Source organism: Macrobrachium nipponense, chromosome 20 (genome assembly GCF_015104395.2).
Source record: "Macrobrachium nipponense isolate FS-2020 chromosome 20, ASM1510439v2, whole genome shotgun sequence".
NCBI lineage: Eukaryota > Metazoa > Arthropoda > Malacostraca > Decapoda > Palaemonidae > Macrobrachium > Macrobrachium nipponense.
In genome coordinates, this window is record NC_061089.1 from 68,424,351 (window position 1) to 68,430,681 (window position 6,331).

The following is a 6,331-nucleotide window of genomic DNA, read 5'->3' on the forward strand; positions in this document are numbered from 1 at the left end:
TTTTGTAACTTTGGAGAATATTTCAGTGATTCACGGGGATGAGTTTTGCTGAATCTTGGTGAGTTGTGTGGAATTTTGCTGAATTTTGCTGAGTTTTTTGCTGAATTTTTGGAGAATGGACAAGCATTAACATTGGTGATAATTTTTGTACTGATACTGATGATTTTCATGATAGCAATTTTTTTGGTGATTTTGTGATAATGATATTTCTGATACTGTTTTTTTTTATACTAATACGTGGGTGTTTTAATGCTGTCAAGGGAGGTGAAATCTTTTGTGATTATGGGAAGAACTAACAACACATTGTTTTAGTTTTTTTTTTTCTTTTTTTTTATGAGTTCAGCAGATAATTGCTTGACATCTAGTGAGTTACGGGAGAGTTAATGGTGCCGATGATTTTTCTTTTCTCCTTTTTTGGAAGTTAGCCATCGCTGACACAAGTTTTTTTTTACCATGGGTGAATTTGAATTTGTTTTTTCTCTCCAGTTAGTGTGAATATTATCTCAGTTCATGACTTAGAGCCATTTAAGAGAAAGTGTTCGTGTTTTAGCTATTTGATGCTATAGAGTAATATAGGGGAGAATTTCTTGCATGTTTTGAATGCATACGTAATGGCACTGCATTTTTTTCTCTGGATATTTGTGTTCCAGGAATTGGGAGTTTTCTTGCACAATACCTTTGTTGTATTTGTGACAACTTTGTGAGAGATAGGAAACTTGGTTAAGTTTTCTAATGGCCTATGTCGTAGTGCATATGGAGAAGTCTTGGGTAAGACACTGTGATTTTGGAGTTCTGTTATAATGACTTGTGGCACATTGGTGGTTTTTTTCTAGAATTTTCTAGACAGTTTTATTTGCCGAGTTTTTGCCCTTTTTTAGCAGTTATGCTAAACGGAGTGAGTTTTTATAGTTTTTGACTATAACATTGAGTTATTCTCTGGAGAATTGGAGTTATAATTGAGATATAATTGAGATATAATTGAGATATATTATTTTGGAGTTATATTTGAGATATAATATATGGGAGATGTATATTTTTGGCCATTTTTGATATTTGCCAATGTGGTATGAGCTATGTTTAGTTCAATTATTTTGCAGCCATCTTTGTTGCAAATGGAGACACATATTTGGAGATTATGGGGCAATATTTGGGAGTGTGTGAGTTAGATGCCTTGAGTGCACATTTTCTGGAGATATATATTATTTGGAGCCTTGTTTTGTTCCACATGGAGTTATTGTGGAAATAGAGGTAAATATTTTGTATTTGCCGAAATAGAGGTGACTATTCTCTACTCTTGGAGTGGTGTTTTTTTTTCTACTGACATGTGGCTTTGGAGAAATAAGAGAATAATATAAGGGGGTTGGTTATTAACCAAATGGAGGAAATATTTCTATAACCGGAGTGGTGTTATTATTGATATGATGTCTCATAATGGAGTTGGAATTAATCTTGGGCGGGTGACCTTTTTTTTTTGTGGTTATGGAGTTTTTTTTGAGCAAAGAGAAGATTTCTGTGGTTCTCTTTTTTGATTTCGTGACTATTTAGAGAGAAGTGGCATTACTGCATTACGAGTCATTTGGAGATGTGTGTGCATTTTTTATGTTCACAAGTGTGTTATTCTTGGAGAAATATAATTTGGGGAAAAGTCATGTTGAGAGAATGTCTTCGAGACAAATTTTTGAACACATTAGTCATATCCTGGAGTTAATTCTGTGAAATGTGTCAGTTAGACCTTTTTTTCTTGAGAATCATGAGTTTCCAAACTTATGTGTCTGACTAGACAATTTTTGTGCTGTTGTTAGAGCATGCGTCCGCAGGCGATCTTTCTGCTGACAGGCGATGTGATGAGCCGTGTGCTGAGCTGTGCTGTTTCTTTTCTTCTGATGGTGATAGATCAGAATTTTTGCAATATCTGGGAAATGTGGCTATAGCATTTCACGAAAGCGCATGTGTGAGAGTTTGCTTTCTGGCAAATTCCATAACTTTACATGGAGCATTTGGGGAAAACGCGGGAGTTATGCATATTATACATGTATTATGTATTTTGTGATTGGGGAAATCTACTTGTGATTATTTTTTTTTATTATTATTTTTCTTCCTTTTCCTATGAGAGATATGATTTGGGGATTGAGCTTAAGTAGCATTTCTTTTTTGGACGGGAGATTTGATTTTACCGGGAGGTGTGATTTTTCGAGGGTTATTGCTTACGTAAAGGGAGTTTGACATTAAGTCTCATTGTGATTAATTATTGAGCAGTAAAGGGGTTTTTGCTGTTAAAAGCTGGAGGTTTTTACTGATTTTGTGGGTTGTTTAAATATCAGCTTGCGAGAATATTTTTGGGTCTGGGTGTTACGTGATTCTTTTCTTTCTTGGGCTTGTTACGAATTTTTTTCTTTTTTTTGTGAGCACATTCGAGTTCGAAATGTGAGTGCAGAATTCCGTGGAGGTTGCTGTGATTTCTGAGTTGTGGTGTGTTGCTGATGTGCGAGGTTTGGAGAATTGAGTTGGAGAACTTGATGTTTTTTTCTTAGAGAGTTGCGATAATGACTTATCATTTAGTAGTCATAAGGAGTTAATTGGGAGACGTTCAGTTAGTGATTTCTGACCTTTTGAGATATTGTTTATAGAAGTAGTATGTTTGGGGTTTAATTTTCTTAGATTGACACAAAGACCTTGCCTGACATACTAACGCCCAAAAGAGAAGTCGTTCCTGACGCCGAGCAAGTACGTCCATCCGCCGTGAGGTTGCTGCCATGTTTTCGCGGGTGATTACAAAGTATTTCCATGATGGGTGATCGAGCAGAGAATTCTACAGCGTGTTTTTTTGTGGGGTATCTACAAGAAGCCGTGAGAGTCTTCTACGATGAGGGAGGCATTTCCGTCTCCCTACAGTTGCTACAGTCTACTGTCTGTTCAGCTACTTGCAGACAAGCGAAGAGGGATATTCAAGAATCCTAATGCAGAAAATATGAGAGAAAATGCGTTTTGTGTTATTGGGAGATTAAAGCGTGATAAGACTTTATTTTATAATGCCAGAGACGTGCAGTTTTACTTGTTTTATTTTAAGCCGGCCAGTGTTTTGTATTAAAGCAATTTTGCTAGGCGGGAGCTAGCATATAGGTGCGAGGCCGAGCAATCTGTAAGACATAGGGTTTTGATTAATAATATATTGTTCGTGCATTCTCTGTAACCTGTGGAATGTGGAGGACAGTGCAGAGTAACGACCTGAGGGTAGCTGATCAATGAGTTTCTAGGGGATGGCGTGAGATAAAAGTGCTTAGTTCAGGAAGTCAATGTACGACAGTTTATGAACTCTTCCCAAAGTGCCTTTGTGAAACTAGATGCAGCTAGAACCGTGAGGCGCTAGCGAACTGTGTGTTCGTATGTGCGTGTGCGCCTCTTTCTGTTAAAAGCGTTCATACCCAAGCCTATGGGAGGGATTTTGACAGAGGGCTTCGAGTCATAGGCAAAGATGCCGTGGCATTCGCCGGGGGAGTTTTTTGTCACATAGTGTTTAGTGTCCGGTTGGGAATGGGTAAGTGTTACCTTTACTTTAGCCAAAGGGTGGAACTTGTTTGATATCTTGTAAGATGTTCCATTTTATTAACTTTGTCTTTAAACTTGTGTGTGTACTTACCGGAATGTGTTCTGTATCTTTGGCAGACGGTTCTGGATTTCGGTGGGACAGAGTTCCCATGGAAAGGTGTGACCTTTTGGGTGACTTGACAATGAGTAGTTTTAAGTTAGTCTGTGAGACTGGATTACTTAGTTAATTGATTTAGTTATTGTAAATAAACGTTATGTTATGATGCAACTCTCTCATTTTCATTACCTGTTAGAATGGAGAGAAAGAGGTGGAGAGAGAGAGAGAGAGAGATGGGGTGATTGCCGGGAGAGAGAGAGAGAGCCTGTCTTGTGTAGTGGGTGTGGGGGTCTGCCTTCCGTTTCGTGTCCACGCTTACCTTATGAAATACATGAGGGTTTTCCCATGTTATATATATATATATATATATATATATATATATGCAAATGAAAAATGGGTACTCACAAACACCTCAGGACGCGCAGGATTCCCCTTTAGTCCTTGGCTGGTCCTTCAACTCGACCCTAGAATAAAAAATAAATAAATAAATAAATAAAACTCATTTATAACGGTTAATACCTATGTAATGTTCCTAGCACATATATGAAATTACACACATCCACACGTACAAGAATTGTTTCGATTGAGTAAGTTTGTTTGTATGGCGTTTTTACGTTGCATGAAACCAGTGGTTATTCAGCAACGGGACCAACGGCTTTACGTGACTTCTGAACCTCGTCATGAGTGAACTTCTATCACCAGAAATACACTTCTCTAACTCCTCAATGGAACGAGCGAGAATCGAACTCGCGGCCACCGATATGACAGGCCAAGACCATATCGATCACGCTACTGAGGCACTTTCAATTGAGTATATTATACGTTTTGTAAACAATATTGACCTAAGAGATGGTTATGTTAATTATCAATATTATTGCCTCATTGTTTACCTTCATGTGTTAACTACGGACTTAACTTCCTTGAAAAATTTATCGCAGGCTCATGATTTGGTCAATAATTGCTTATGAAAAACTTACTTAACAAACTCAATGACTACGAACAGTCGTCACATACAGGTAAAAAACTCGAGCTATACTATAGTAAGATGGATAATACGAAGCTTCGTATTAAATCAGTTTTCATTAGAAAGTAGTCAAACAAGTTTCAGTAAAACCAGATGTTCTACGCTAAGCAAAAATTATCACACACTCACGAGGTTAAAATGCACGTAAACCAGCAAAAATAATAAAGACTTCGAGGGAAAATGGGAAGAATTAAGATAACGAGACAGCAAATACACTTTGGTGGAGTGTCGATAAAACGAAAAAAGTAGAAAAAAAACCTTCGTCCTACCTCGTTAAAACGCAAAAGGCTTCACTAGTCCTATGTTACCCTATTAGACGTAAACCTTCATAAGGAACTTTCCCCGCGAGAGTCACAACGTCGTTATCTTTGCGACGAAGACGGCGTATCACATTCTCAAAATGCAATGCAGCTCTTTTCTCTTTTGAGGAACCTGGAGTGAAATAATTGGATGGCAGGAAATAATAATATCTCCCTGGTGTTGACACATGACTTTGCCTGGTGCAAGATGGCGGCTACACCTTCGAACCGGCTCGGACTAGAACTTTAGTTTAGTACGAGCTCTTGCTATCTTTGTCCACATCTTACCAATAACTATATAGTAGACTCACATCAAACCGTGCATTTGATGTCTAGGCCATTCCCTTACGACGCTCCTGATTGGCTGTTGATAAGCCAATAACAGGGTTGGAAACTCTGTCTCTCGAGAGAGTTCACATATGCAGGATGCATGTTCCATCTTTCCTGGGGGATACTTTTGAAAGACGTGGAACAAAGATCCTACCCATGTGAACTCTCTCGAGAGACTGAGAGTTTCCAGCCCTGTGATTGGCTTATCAACAGCCAATCAGGAGCGTCGTAAGGGACTGGCCTATACATCAAAATGCACGGTTGATGTGGATCTACTATAGTTGCTTTTCAAAAGGTTAAATTTTCCTCACCTAGATCGACTCTGGCTTGGCTTTGAAAGATACCGTGGGAGAGGTACTACAAGAATTTCTATTTGTAGCAAAGAAGGGAGCGGCTGAATTTATATGAGAACTGAATTAGTCGTATATAGCAACTGTCAGTTTCCAGAAACCTCACCAAGAAGCGTCTGCTAGAAGTCCATAGCTTCCCATAAGGCCTCTGTGTGATGGTTTTTCATTTACAAGGAACAATAATAACAATTAGATCCTACTGAGTAAACTCAGTGGCAATATCTAGGCATACATAGCCTATTTGTCACAAATGCAGTAGCTTGTCGTACCTAATCTGTTTTGTAACGTAAACTGCATAAACTGGCTAATATATTGGCATACATTATATACTATATATATATATATATATATATATATATATATATATAATATATATATATATATATATATATATATATATATGTTACAGTAAGAAAACACGTACCTAGGGATTACGCGTATCCCTGAATATTTCAGGTGAATACACGTAATCTCACCAAGGAATTCTCGTCAAGGGGTCAGGTGATCTAATTGACATGCAAAGCATGCCAGTGGGATCCAACAAGAAATGGATCATGGATCATAATTTCAGTGAATGCGCGTAATCACCGTTTGCGCGCTCAAACGAAACCCCTGACTTTGGGATGGCGAGGCTTACCATGCACCAGTGTTAGTTTTTGGCCAAACTTCCTTCAGCTCTGTAATG